Source organism: Cetorhinus maximus, chromosome 22 (genome assembly GCF_964194155.1).
Source record: "Cetorhinus maximus chromosome 22, sCetMax3.hap1.1, whole genome shotgun sequence".
Lineage (NCBI taxonomy): Eukaryota > Metazoa > Chordata > Chondrichthyes > Lamniformes > Cetorhinidae > Cetorhinus > Cetorhinus maximus.
The window spans coordinates 72,580,455-72,595,750 of NC_135900.1; the positions used below are offsets into that span (position 1 = coordinate 72,580,455).

Below are 15,296 nucleotides of genomic sequence, written 5' to 3' on the forward strand. Positions count from 1 at the left end.
ATTCTGAGGAACACCTAGGTAGGGTGCAACAAGATAATGCTCAAACTGAAAAAGCAATAAACAAATGAGATCACTAGTGGTATGAAGTAGTTAACAATGTTAGTCACCATGCCCAGGCAGGAATGGTATCAGTGGTACTAGTAACTTCTCAGTGCCTGGTCCTGATAGCCCTAATAACAATGTCATGTTACCTACAGTGCTTGACGTGCCGATTGAACCATCAACCCAACAACTTAGAACTGGCGTGATTGAAAGTGCGAAAGTGAGATCAAATGAAGTTTCTCCCTCACAAGATAGGGAGTCTGTTTAGACATTACCAACATGCCTAATACATATATCACAGTATTTTACAGTGCAGAAGGAGGCCATTCAGCCCATCGAGTCTGCACTGGCTCTCTGAAAGAGCATTCCACCTAGTCCCGCTCCCCTGCCTTACCCCCGTAGCCTTGCGTACACACACTTTTCAGGTAGCAATCCAATTCCCTTTTGAAAACCTTGATTGAACCTGCCTCCACCACCCTTTCAGGGAGTTTGTTCCAGACTCCAACCACCCTCTGGGTGAAAAAAAACTTTTCCTCACATTTACTCCTTTTGCCAATTATTTTGAATCTGTGCCTCTTGTTCTTGATGCTGTCTTGAGTGGGAACAGTTTCTCACTATTTATCCTGTCCATACCTCTCAGGATCTTGAATACCTCTATCAAGTCTCCTCTTAGCCTTTTCTCCAAGGAAAACAGTCCCAATCTCTCCTCATAGCTACAGCTCTTCATCCCGGCAATCATTCTTGTGAATCTCCTCTGTACTCTCTCCAATGCCTTCATATCGAGTATGGCACCCAGAACTGGACACAGTACACCAGACAAGGTCTAGCTAGTGCCTTATACAAGTTCAATATGACCTCCTTACTCTTGTACTCAATGCTCCTATTAATAAATCCTAAGATGCTGTATGCTTTATAGTCCTCTCTGTTGAGCATCATCCCATATTACAGTAAATGCTGGCATGGACCAGGTGTTTACAGGGTTAAAAGTTTGGCAGCAGCTTTTATACTCTGCTCTATTTTACTAACTATGCCCATTACAGCCATTTGCCACAGTGGGTGTTAGATGAAAATTAAGCAGAAAATGCACCAGTGGGCCAATTCTCTGAACGTAAGCTATTGCGTTGATGTGTGGTATATATGCACATACACATCAACTTGAAATAGATAAAGGAACAGGTGAATGTTATAGGTTTCAGCTGACTGGCCAAGTGCTTAAGGTTTCATTTCTCTAGAAGCAAATCAGTGGAATGATTATTCTTCGATGATGAAAGGTGTACCTAGCTCAGAAAGGAGTCCATGGTCAGTCAGGGCCTAGTGGGAGAGCAATTAGGCAGCTACATAAAGCAAACAAGCATATCACAAATCTGTGCTGAGCTTTTCATTCAACCTTGCCTAATCAGGACTCTGCTGGAATGTAAGTGTGTGTGGAAGTAGAACAGAAGTTACCAGAGTGAACAAAATCATGGTTCAACAGTTTGATAAGAAATAAGAACAGCTGAGCTGAATGAACATTATGAATAACTTAAGGCATAAAATAACTGATAGTGGAAGAGAGACAAATAGTAAAACTTCTGCAAGTTAGCTTTGAAGGCCGGAGGAGGTATGATTTGGGAGGATGAAACTGGTCAGAGGGAACAGCTTGAGATGTGATAAGGAATGGATGAGGTAAGAGTGATTGATCAGGGCTGGAAGGTACATCTGAAGGCTCAAGAAGCTAATGGCAGCTGAATGGCATTAAAGGCAGGATTCTCAGCATGTAGAGGACAAAAAGGCCAGGTCAATAATTCGTTCAGGTGTCCCCCACCTCTTGTTTGTTTTGCATCTTCACACACATTTTTTTCCCTTTAGAAACAGTGGGGAAGTGTTGGAAAGATTAGCAGGCTGATCAACAACCTGATGCATCGTGTTATGACCACTCCTTCTGTGGCCATCAAGTCCAACATCCTTCCATATTGGTTGCGGTCAATCCTGATGGGTTAATGATAACATTGACCATCTTTGATTATAATTGGCACATCCTGCAGTATGCAGAGGCCAGCGGTACCATTGAGGTGGCACCCCGGAAGCAGGTCAGGGGTCCATTGAAACCAGAGGCTCCGTAGCCCAACGATGGGACTGAGGGGACGAAAGGTCACAGCCCCATCCATTAACAGGCCTTCAGAGAAGTTTTCCCTCCATCCTGATATCCCTACCCGATTCAGGAGTCATCAGTACAGCCTGTGTTGACCAGCAAGCATGCACCTCTCGAGATCTCTGGCTTGCCTCAGCGGCACCCAGCTCTCCCAGTGGGTCTGCCAGGGCTCCAAAACTGCCATCCTCGTATGGGCCCAGCAGCACTGGGAGCCTGCTCTTCACCCTTAATAGAACAGCGAATGCAGAGGCGGCCAGAGGAAACCAGCAAGTGTGGGCTCGGGACCACTGTTTGGTTCTGATGTTGGGGCCCCGGGAGCTGCAGGAACATCCAACCAGGCGATCTTGCCGGAGGCAGGGTCAGTGTGGCAGCGACAGGTAACCAGTTAGGTCCATTAAAGAGCCACTGGGGGTATGGTTATAGTGGGCCAGGATCGTCTTGACCACTCATGATGAGGGTGAACCCAGCAGCTAAATGGAAGTGGCTCCCTTTCTTTCGCCTCCTCTTAATCACCCCAGCAGGAAGTCATTGGGCTGAGGGGGCTACTGCTGCATACATAGGCATTGAGGAAATGTTCCTTTGCGCCAGCAACTGTGACCCTGCTGGATTTTAACATTTTTACAATGCTGCAGCGACGCCTCCATTTTGAGATGGTCTTGTGCACTGCTGCCGAAATCTGCCCTCTGGTGGAGCTGCTCCCTGTCAAGGGGCAAAGCCCATTTTTTTCATTCATTTATGGGATGTGGGCTTTTCTGGCTGGCCCAGCATTTATTGCTCATCCCTATTTGCCCTTGAGCAGGCGGTGGTGAGCTGCCTTCCTGAACCGCTGCAGTCCTTGTGGTGTAGGTACACCCACCGTGCTGTTAGGGAGGGAATCAATTGCAATATAAAAGCACCGTCGTGTTGACCTACAGAGTCCACTGCACTGTAAAGGCGTCTCTATGAAATACAAACCCAAACTGCCCGTTACCGGTTTTATTATACATTCAGCTGGAAGGAACCATTGAAAATAACGCGCATTCTTAGGTTCCCGTGCTTCATGGCCAGCATTTTACTGCACCTCCCACCCAGCAGGATATTATGGTCCTGCCGAACTGAATAGAGTGTTAAATGTCTTGGCACATCTGCTGGGAGGGGATACGCGCCATGGCAGGGCTGTAAAATCCTGGCCCATGTCAATAGATGTTCCCCCCCCCGCTCCCGTGCAAACTATATACAAGAAGTTACTGAGAGCCCAAGTGCATATTGATTGTATTATTCTGCTAAAGGATGCACATGAATAATGCAGACCTACTAGTTTCATTTATGCCATTTTTTAAATAAAAGCCACTTTTTCTTCTTGGCACCTGCCCCACCCATTTGCCAACTTCTGTCCGGCAGGTGGGAACAGACACAGGTATATGTCTCCATTGCACGTGACAGTCTATTTGTACAGGGTTTTGATGAGACCACATCTGGAGTAGTGCGTGCAGTTTTGGTCTCCATGTTTAAGAAAGGATATAATTGCACTGGAGGTGGTACAGTGAAGGTGCACTAAATTGGTCCCTGGATTGAGTGGGTTGTTCTATGATAAAGGGCTGAGTAAATTGGGCTCATAGTTTCTGGAGTTAAGAAGAATGAGGGGCGATCTCATTGAAACCTACAAAATTCTGAAGGGGTTTGATAGGGTGGATGCTGAGAGATTGTTTCTGCTGGTCGGGGAATCTAAAACATGGGGGCACAGTCTCAGGATAAGGGGCTGATCATTTAGGACTGAGATGAGGAGAAATTACTTCACTCAAAATGGTTATGAACCTTTGGAATTCTCTACCCGAGGATTGTGGATACTCCATTGTTGAATACATTTGAGGCTGAGATAGACAGATTTTTGGTCTCAGGGAATTAAGGGATATGGGGAGCGAGCAGGAAAATGGAGTTGATGCCCAAAGATCAGACACAATCGTATTGAATGGCAGAGCAGGCTCGATGGGCCATGTGGTCTTTCCTGTTCCTATTTCTTGTGCTCTTGTGTGATAGCTAGCTGGAAACCCATTTTCCATCTTTTTTGATTTTCAGATCTGTCTGTTACAATGGAAATGGAGCTCGAGAGAGATGTAAATTGGGCTGTCGACTCGCTATCACCTGCTTCACACTGTCAGACAACATCTACCTCAGTGTAGCAATCCCTCAATGACCACAGTCATCAGCAACAACTGCCATTTATTGTAGCCCCTTTCATACAGCAAACATCAAATGGAGAAGGAAAAGGGAGAGATAAAAAATGAAGAGAGATTAATTAAAGGAATAACAAATGAGAACCACGCTAAGTGGGAGGGAGGAGGCCAAGCGCTTGTCAAAAAGGAAAAGATTTGAACAAGTTTGTAAGAGGCCTTGTAAAAAGTAGAAGACGACTTAACAATTCTTGGGTGAAGGCTATGTCAGTGGGTGTGGGTGACATTGAGAAGTTTGCAGAGATTGTGGAGGTAGGGACAGAGGTCGGGTGTAGAGCCCCTGAATAAAAACATAGTTGATTTTTTAAATTCTTTTATGGGATGTGAGGATCACTAAGGCCAGCATTTGTTGTCCATTTTCAGAGAGCAGTTAAGAGTCAACCATCTGGAGTTAGACAGCGGATTTCCTTCTCTATACAACAATTGATTAACCATGGTCACCTAGTGTGCAATCCGTTCTTATTAACTGAATTTAAATGGCTCCGGCCGCTGTGGCAGGATTTGAACCCATGCCCCCAGAGCACTAGCCCAGGCCTCTAGCTTACCAGTCCAGTGAGTATTCCAGTCTGCCCATGGAAACAAGCAACCCATCATGAGATAGGGAAAGATGGATACACGTGACTGGATACTGGCAGCTGATTTTTGAACGAATGAAATGGTGCGAAAGGATAGCAAGGAAACCCTCAGAGACATTGCATGTTGAGGTGAAAAAGTCAGGGGGGGCAGCATCGTGTGAGGTGGGGGTTCATGCTGCAGTGGTGGGTTTTTTTTTTTAAAACACTGAGTAGGAAGTGGAGTTTGAAGCACAGCTCTGGGCTGGACAGGTTTCACATGATCAGGTTCAGTCCCAGTAGTTAAACAACATACCATCATTGACTCCTCACACAATTCAGTGCTACCGGAGTGGTCTTCTCATCGTCCCATTTCTGTACGATCTCAAATTAGCAACTGAGAAGTGATCAAATTCACCCAACTCAGTCAAACATGCACAGGCATTACGGGCCGAACTGCTGCCTTCTGTGCTGTAACTGTTCCACAATTCAAAAGATACAGATGCTTAAATAAGTGGTGTTGGAAGCAGTTAAGAAATTGCTGAAGGATTTAGATCAGGGTTGAAACAAGGAAGGAGGAAAAGTTGTCACTGTTGGAGCAGCAACCAATTTGCCCACAGCAAGGTCCCACAAAAAGTAATGTGATAATGGCCAGATAATCACGTACTTAGTGAAGCTGCTTGAGGGCTAAATATTGGCCAGGACACTGGAGCAAACTCCCCAGACCTTCTTCGACTAGTGTCAAAGGATCTTTTACGTTCACTTCAGGGTGCAGCCAGGGCCACAGTTTTAACATCTCAGGTGACAGATGGAACCTCTGACAGTGCGGCACTCCCTCAGAGCCACACTGGAGCGTCAGCCTGGATTTTGTGGTCAAGTCTCTGCATTAGAACTCGAATCCCCTTGATTCAGGTTAGAGTGTTGCCCACTGAGTCATGCCTGACATTTTGGGACTGGATGTTGTATCATCAAAAATAAAAGGGTGTGCCATCTGCACATAGTGAACAGGATAAAACTGGCACAGGGAGCTTCAGAGAGAGGCCTGCAGATAATGAGAAAAATCAACATTTTCAGTGCCAGGCTAACAAGACAAGCCTATTTAAAACATTACTATATATTCTTAGAAGAGGAGGGAGGGGGCAGGGTACAAGTCCAGCAAGGTGATATTGAGACTTTATAAATAGACCACTTCACTTGGAATCCGATCATGATTCTCAAACTTATCCATTGATTCATATACACTTACGGTTGAACTATATATGAGCTGCCAGGGATATCTTGGGCTGTTGAGTGACTCAAACTATAATAATAGCTGTAATAAATTGGACCCGTGCCAAATTCAGCACAGGCCACTATGGAGGCAATATAATGTGCACTTATCATGGTCCCCGATACAGGATTTATCATGTCCAAGATGAGCCACTGTGGAGGTTATTCTCTTTTTTTTTTTTACATGCTTGAATGTGAAAATCTGTAGGAAAAATGCCAAACTAGCGTTTTCAAACATCACATTACATCAGCCTGCTTTTTAACCATCTCGTTGCCTTCTGTAGTGACACAATCGTGGCCATGAGCCCATCCACACCTGTTTATTTCAGTGCTCTTTTCCCATAACGGATTCAGGAATATCGATTTCTGCTGAAATCAACAAGAAATTCTGGAGAAACCTCAGGCCCAGATAGTGACGAGCACCCGGAACCTACCTAGACAAGGAGTAGTCGAGGTGAGTGGCGGAGATGTATTTACAGGGAAGCTGGAAAGACACATGAAGGGGAAAGGAACAGAAAGATAGGATGGTAAAGGGACATTAAGTAGGGCAGGGGCACAATCATAAAGGAACCTAAATGGACCAGTTGAGCTAAATGGTCTGTTTCTGCGCTGGGCGCTAGGTGTCCGCCTTGCCCTTCTTCCTTCTAAATTCCACATTTTAACTTCCACTCCCAATATTTAACCTCTTCACCATCGTGAGTAATTCACCCAAATTAACTTTGATTCCCTCCATAGCCATAAAATAACTCCAATTATACCATCTCTGCCTCTCTTCCAAACACAATAAAGCCAAAAGCTAGCATCTTGTTTTTGCAAAAGCTAGTTAGATATATTGTCCTCAAACCACTAAGATTATCCAGTTCTATAGAAACAATATAGTAACTCATCACATCCTTGGGGTGTCCTCAAGTACTTAATAACCATTACATTACTTTTGCAGGGTTGTCAGTTGGCATGTGAGCAAACAGTGCAGCCAATTTTTTTTTTTTTAAACACGCAGCTAGGCTTCATAAACAACAAATGAGATGAATGACCTGTTAATTATTTATGGTCATGTTTGAAAGTTGGCCAGGACACCAGGAGAGCTCTCTGGCCTTCAGTAAACAGTGCTATTGGAATCTTATACAACAGAACTAATGGAACAACACTGGGGGCTCGATACAGCAGCACATCTGTGCCTCACAGACAGAGATCAGAAACCACAGGGCTAGAGCTACTCCAGGGTAAGGTCCACTATAGGCCAGAAAATGAGAACCCACTTGATGAGGTTTGGAGGTGATGAAAATGCAAGGTTAACTCCAACATAGCCAATCTGCCCAAAATAGGAGCAGCATTTAGATTTGCGGACTAGCGGGAACATAAAACAAGGTCCTCAAACGTCAAACAATAGCAGTCAAGAGGGAACGTTTGGTGTCAGCGCCAAGGATAATGTACCACATGTTGCTGGAAAAATAATGCTGTGTTAATGGCACACGGCATTATTAATGTGTAAATCAACCAAAGTTGGAGATTGAGGCGTACACCATGAGTTATGAACCTCGAACTTTCTGCTTGATTTAGTCCGTTCTGCTGTTTGCTTTTGCACAAATGGAATCTCACCCTTAACCACAGCATTTTTATTAACAACTTGAGAAACCATTTTAACAACATGATAATTCTTCATACAATGCCAATCAACCTCCCTGACGAAGAAAGAAAATGTTTAAACTTTCAACTTTTCAGTCTCAATCCTGCAGGTAGAAAATGTGTCTTGGAGATAAAATTTTAAAAGCATTTTCTAACTTTTCCTTTGCCACTTTTTTGCCCCTTCCCTCTCAATCAAATCTCTCTCTTTCTGCACCCTGATTTGGCACAAATTCACCCTGTTTCCATTGTTCCCCTGTTTGTTTCTTAGACCTCGACGCTTGTTGGTTAAAGTACACCATTGGTCCCGCTGCTCACTAAAGCCCCGGTTGCCCCTTTCGCCCTCTCCCGCTGTTAATCACCTTGCGTATCCACAATATAACGAGGTAAAGCATTTGAGCTGAAAGTGTAGGAAAAGGTTTGACTAACGAGCCATGCCACAAGGTACAATATTTGACGCAATAGGATTCGGATAAAACCTCCCTAGTCTAAAAAAGACTGGAGAGAATCCTGCCACCTTTCTTTCTTTGCCTCAATTGCTGACATCCTCAAGAAAAATGCTTTGAAAGCAGCTTGGTCAGGCAACCTGAAAGGGTGAGCCCTCCAAAGGCAAACATCAGGAAAGTAGCTTTGTACTTCAATGGATTTAGGTCACCGATAGTCTCTGCAGTTCTCCAGAAATCTGCACAATTGGTCTCAGAAGAACCATATTTAAAACTTTCAAACTAGAGACCCAACTGCAGCAGCCTCAACGATCAAGGTCACACCGGGTGCAGTAACTCAAGATCTGAAAGCTTGCCAGAGCAAAAGCTGACCATACCTTATCAGATAATGCTGCAAAGGAGAGCTGTCCAGAACGAGGATCCCAGTCAACATGCACAGACGCTGTTGACAGATTTTTATGTGCCTACAGACGAGGCACATTCATTTGTCAAAGCATTATCTGTAGCGAGGTGTGCACTGCTCACATGGTCAAACCCATAAAACATGTTTATTTGTTCCTTTCCGTCATCAGTAACTCAAACTTTCTCAAGGGCTGACCAGAGATAGGGATTGATGTATGCCACTTTAAACCTCAACTTCAGTTCCAGACACCGATCGTTAAACTGATTTGTTTCCTGAGGTAACCTTTCTACTTACCTCATTCTACAAGAGAGGTTTCCACGGACATCATTGGGGCAGAGTCTTTTTTATAGTCTCCTCACTGTACAGTATTCAATTTTCTTAAAGATCAGGCTACAAGCTTCAGTTAAATTCAGTCAGGTTAGTTTACCTCTTGAAGAAAGGAAGAGCTTACATTTCTACAGCACCCAAGACCACTGGATGTCCCGAAGCACTTTACAGCCATGCTTTTGAACCGCAGTCACTGTTGCAATGCATCCAGTTTACACACAGGAAGCTCACATAATCATCAATGTGATAATGACAAGATAATCTGTTTTTGGGAGCTGATTAAGGGGTAAATGTTGGTTAGTGCACTGGGGGAAACTCCCCCGATCTTTCTCCTTTGCTGCTGTGGGATTTTTTGCATCCACACAAATGGGGGGTCTCGATTTAAAATCTCATCTGAAATATGGCACCTCCAACAGTGCAGCCCTCCCTCGGTAGTGCACCACAGTATCCGTCTCTAAGTTCTGTGCTCAATTCTCAAATTTAACTTAAACAATTATGCTTTTGCTTGAGATGTAATGGTGTCACGTTCATTGACATCAATGGGTAATGTTGCCACAATAATACACTGCTAACTTTCATCAAAGCTGCTGCAGAAACAAAGGCCAAAGATTTTCTGCTGCTCCTACCTGCTCCAATGGTGATGCTGTAATATCTCAGCCCGCTCTGGCAGATACACGATAAAGACAAAGACACATCACTACCCACCACTAACCACGAGCACCACCATAGTGGAAATCCAAGTAAGTTGGAGTCATGAGCCTATTTCCAGGAGGGAGAAATTACAAAGAAGGTGTGATAAATTGGACTTTTCTTTGAGAAGTTTGTGGGGTATAGAAAGAAAACAAATAAACTTGCAGGATCTCTTCATAAACCTGGGACATCTCAAAGTACTTCACATTGAAGCACTGTTGAAGTGTAGTCACTGTTTCAATTTAAAGAAACATGGCATCTGATTGGTGTACACTGTCCCTGAAACACTTAACTGTTTTAGTGATGTTGGTTGAGGGATTATTTGTAGATACTCAAAAATTGTGGCATGGGATCTGTTATTCTTTACGAAAAATAACTTCATGAAGTTAGTGGCTGGAAACTAACTGAATTTTTAAAAAAAAGATTAAAGCCACATTCCAATGACCTAAAATCACAAAGATGGCTGCACATTTGCATCACTGAACCTTCAACGTGCCAAAGCCATTGAACTAGCGGCAACGGCCGGAATTTTCCAGCACCTCACGCCAGCGGGATCTTCCAGTCCCACTGATGTAAATGGAGATTACAATAGCTTGCTGGCCCTGCCATGGGGGAACCCACCATGGTGGGGAGGGCTGGAAAATTCCGGCCTATGTGCCTGCAAAGCCTCATCATAAACAATTGCCTTGAAGGAGTATGAATGAGAGCTTTCTCATATCCTATTAGCAAAAACATCCAGACAATCACCTGGATACTCAACCAACTGGAGTCAAACCATTAGACATAATCACTTGGACATCGGGACTCTGGCTGTGAAAGTAATTTGGCCAGACATCATTCATCATGTAAGCCATGCACTTGGAGCCCATGAAACCACATGCACATTTGAGGTAACTGGTCGGTCGGAGAGCGTGGGTCATGTGACAAGCCAGCTGACCCTTTGTGTTTAAGCACCTATTTTCTCTGCAGACCAGCACAAGCAACTGAGATGCTGAAAAAGCAAGATCCCTATGAGGGTCTCTCTCTCTCTTTCCATCCAACTTTCAAGTTTTGAACCCTGTCTGCTGTTTTTGACTCTCCCCGTGCCTCTGGCAGAGACTTTACAAAGCCTCAACCCTGCAGCTGAAATCTTAACAGGCAAATTGTCCGCCTACATCTTTAAACGTCCTCGACATTGAACCTAAAGAACCGAGTTCAGACTGAAGCTAACTAAGCCACCAACCTTCAAGAGCCATGTCTATACTCCCACTCTGTAATGTACATGGGTGAGAGACGGAGGGAGAGAGAGGGAGAGGGGGAGAGGGAGAGGGAGAGGGAGAGGGGGAGGGGGAGGGGGAGGGGGAGAGGGAGAGGGAGAGGGAGAGGGAGAGGGAGAGGGAGAGGGAGAGGGAGAGGAAGAGGGAGAGGGAGAGGGAGAGGGAGAGGGAGGGAGCGAGAGCGAGAACGAGAGCGAGGGGGAGGGGGAGGGGGAGAGAGGGAGAGGGATTATTTTACTTAAACCGGTTAAACCGGGTTAAGTAGAATAAATATTCTCTTTTCTGTTTTAAAAACTCAAGGAAACCAGCCTGTTTGTATACTTCAGTCACAGCACGTAAACAGTTAAATGCTCGCTAAATTGCCAAGCCCATCCTTTTTTTAAAAAAAAAACCTGTTGTGGCCAAACAAGGAGTAGGCAAAGTGGGAAGCCTTGACCCCCTCCTCACCTTGTCTTAACAGATCTTTTACATGCATCTGAGCCAGCAAACCGCACCTCAGTTTAACGTCTTCACTGAAAGAAGGCACTTCTGATAATGAAGCTTTTCCTCACCACAGCATCAGGCTGTTATCCTAGATTGTAGCTTTAAATCTCTGGAGTGGAACTTGTACCCACAGCCTCCTGAATAAGAGATGAGACTGTTACTGCTGAACATTCTAGAAGTCTTTACGATTATGCACAATTCTGAGGCAATAAGGGTGAAAACCTGCTTCCATTAATTAATGAATGACTTACAATGCAGCACAGAATGAGGAATTTTGCTATGAGAATGATGAGGGAGGTCAGAAGACATTTTTTATTACACAGAGTTTAAATAGAACATGGAATAGTTAACCTTAAGTGGCTATTGATGCAGAAATTATTAACTGCATTTAAAAAGGCAATGAGGACATATTTGAAAGGGAGGAAATTCCAGAGCTTAGGGCCTAGACAGCTGAAGGTCTAACTGCCAATATTGAAGCAGTTACAATCAGGGACGTGAATTAGAGGAACACAGAGACATCAAGTTGGTTTGGGGGCGGGGTGAGTTGTGGGGAAGGGAGAGGGAGCTTATGTGGTTTGGAGATGATGAGAGGTAAGACACTGGAGGGATGTAAACACACAAGGATAAGAAGTTTAAAATTGAGCCATTGCTGGACTGGGATCACCAATTATTTCAAAAACGAGGCTAAATGCTAGAGTATTGTGAACAATCAGCTTTCCCGACAGTCCCACGTTCTATTAGTTGGGTAAGGGGAGGCCTATTGGTTTAGACTCTTTCCTTTTAACGTGAGCCAGGATGATAGGATAAAAGCTTTTGATTGGCTATTTGTGCCATGTGATTGGGGCAACAGTTCATGTACAGCAGTATGATTAAATAACCCACTAATACTCAGGTCTGGGTTCCAGTGTACAGAATGACCATGTTCCTTTAAATTGGAATAGCATGGCCATGAAACCATGGCCCTAGCTTGAGTGAATCTGTTCAGGGTCAGGGCTGGGGAGGGGAAGAATCTGAAAATTATAATAAAAAAAGTGAAGAATTAATAAATGAGCCATCAATTTCTGAAAAGGCAATACAATTACATGCCTTTTTGTGACGTTTGAAGTATCCTCACATTATCATAAAAATGAATCCTAACAGGCGAGTTTAAAAAACATTTCTTCTCAAAAAGTTCTCAGGGTTCAGTACTGGTCAAACCTACAAATGTAGTCCTTCAGAAAACTCCCAACATTGGTCAATCCTTTCTCCTGGTTGAAGCTTGGTTCCCTTCAATGTGTGTGCTAAAATGTATTAAAGTGCTCTGCCGTGCAATTAGCTCTGCATCTTGGCCTCATTGTTAGGGGAGGCACAGAGCTACCCATGAAGTGGAAGTGATAATCAGAGGCTAACTGGCAGGCCAGATCTATCAGCTGGCTACTTGACGATTTGGGAAAAGCCCAGCGATATGGACGCCCCTTTCCACATTGCTGAGATGTCCTTTCCATCTTTACCAGTTTGATTCAGGTACTCCTCTCCGTTATTTCCATCTGCTGTATATTCCCCTTTGACGATCAGAGGCATTGTGCATAGCGGTGCAGTAAATTGGGCCTAACTCCCCTGGTGTACAACACTCTAAAGCACAATTTAAAAGCCAAATAAAATGTTATCAGGCAGTTGACTCATCACATTAGACTAATCTTACAGCTGTAACCTTCTAATCTGGTAAAGCAAAATGGCACACTTGCTCACACTGTTGGCTCATTAATATGGCTGAAAATGGGAGGAGGAGTAAAAGTGCAATGGTAGAGACGGTCTTGTGTCAGTAGAAGAGGTCAACAAGATTTAGGGTAAAGTATGTCAGGTATAGAATAAGGGAAGGTAAAATGGATAAGCTATGGAGGAAGAAACTACTTAAAATAGGGAGATAGGATTGAGAATGGGGTTGATGCAAATGTCTGTTTTCTCTCACAATATGGTCAATATGCTCAGGATGGATTTTTGGAAAGAGTCAGACGTTTGCTGTTTATTAAAGGTTAACGCTGGAGGTGCATTACAGTTGGGTGATCTCAACTTTCCAGCTATCTCCGAACGTCACGTCACAATGATCAGATAACAACGACTACATCAGTCCCTCCATCACCTTCAATCTTGGCTTTACGTTTAGTTTATTAATTCAACGCAACCAGACTCAGACTGCACTGCACGACTACAGGATATAACAAACTACCCTATCTATTTATTGTACAGAAAATAATAAACAGACAGATGTGCCTGAGAGCATTTGAACTATCCAAGGCTGTGTTATATGACAGTTTGCTGCCATTTTATAGATAGTGTCTGTCAGCTACATTTGCAGACTTTACAATTTTAACTACAGAACTAATAAAAAGCAATATAAGCGATTTTTGCACATTAGATGGATTTAATTACTTATAATTCTTAATCTCTAGCAGAAAGTAAGTAGAATACAGGAGAGAGAAAAGGAAGGGATGAGTGAACTTCCAACTGAAGCAAAAGAAACGACAATTAGATATTACCATGGGGGTGGGGAGGGGGGTTCAGATTTATCTGAATGGATGCATTAATGCTTAAGGTAGGCCAAATGATATTTCTCATCTACAATTTACTTTTACAAAATCATAAGATGATGAGGATGAGGAGCAAGTGAGGAAGTTGAAAGGAAGAGGAGGAGGAAGCAGTTGAAGTTAAGCGGAGGATAAAATGGCAAGGAAATGTAAGAAAGAAAATGGGTGAAGGAAGGAGGGGAGGAGAAAGTGAGTGAAGGAAACACTAGAGAAGACAGCAGTTGCATGGTGCTCCTAGTTTTGGATAATGTCCCTCTAGCTATCCTATCATTACAATCTATTAGACTCTTTTAGACTGGCAAGTACTGAAAACTGGCTTCTGAGTGTCATCTTCTTGAGTTTACTCTACAACATTGGGTTCCTTTATCCTGATGGGGGGGTTAGAGATCCAGGATGGACCAAATCTGTTGCTGGTGTAAGGCAGCCAGATTTAGTGATCAAGGATCTGTCATGCAGACCCTTATCTCCTGAAATCTGAATGCAACAAGGAGCCATGAAACAATATCTTTCACAAGCTTTTCATTCAGCTGAGCAGGGGAGCACACCAATTATATGCCCAGAAATTAAATTTACATATATATAAATTATGAGTTGATTACAAAACCGATTCTACCCTGTAATTCCAAAACCACAAGTCCTGTCTGGATAAAATTTATAAATTATAAATCATCACACATTGAAAGGGAGAAAATACTAATGAATTATGCTAATTAGGCCTGATCTACATATGCAGATAAGGCTGCTTACACTGTGGATTTTCTTCAATGTTATGGCAATCTTGTCAAAAGCAACTATTACTGAATTGTTATAGTTTCTTGCACTGTTAGTGAGAAAAGAAAAGCTGTTTGAAACAGAATGTATAATTATGATGTTCCAATATGCCATAAATATAACTACTGAAATAGCAAACTGATACAGTGCTACTTTAATACATTAATATTATTTCCATATTAATGTATCAGCCATGGCTCAGTTGTTAGAAAACTCACCATTGAATGGTGAGTTCTGGATTCAAGTCCAATTTCAGCATCTTTGAGCACAAAAGCCAAGGCTGACATTCCAGTGCAGTACTGAGCGAATGCTGCACTGTCAGAGGTACCATCTTTCAGATGAGATGTTAAACTGAGGCCCCATCTGCCTGCTCAGGTGAAAGTCAAAGATCCCATGGCACTATTTCGAAGAACGGGGAAATTGTCCCTGGTGTCCTGGTCAGCATTTATCCCTCAATCAACATCTCAAAAACAGATTATCTGATCATTATCACATTGCTTTTGTGGGAGCTTAATTGGCTTCTGCATTTCCTA

General features: G+C 43.4%; 1 protein-coding gene across 1 annotated transcript in view; it reads right to left on the bottom strand.

Annotated features, from left to right (window-relative positions):
• The window catches only part of LOC144696788 (xylosyl- and glucuronyltransferase LARGE1), a 366,558-nt gene extending 355,015 nt beyond the window's left edge, over nt 1–11,543 (bottom strand). Inside the window, exon 1 of the mRNA XM_078568532.1 lies at nt 11,497–11,543. The gene's annotated coding sequence lies outside the window, so the exon portion shown is untranslated. The remainder of the gene's footprint in view (nt 1–11,496) is intronic.
• Nucleotides 11,544–15,296: the final 3,753 nt, after the last annotated feature.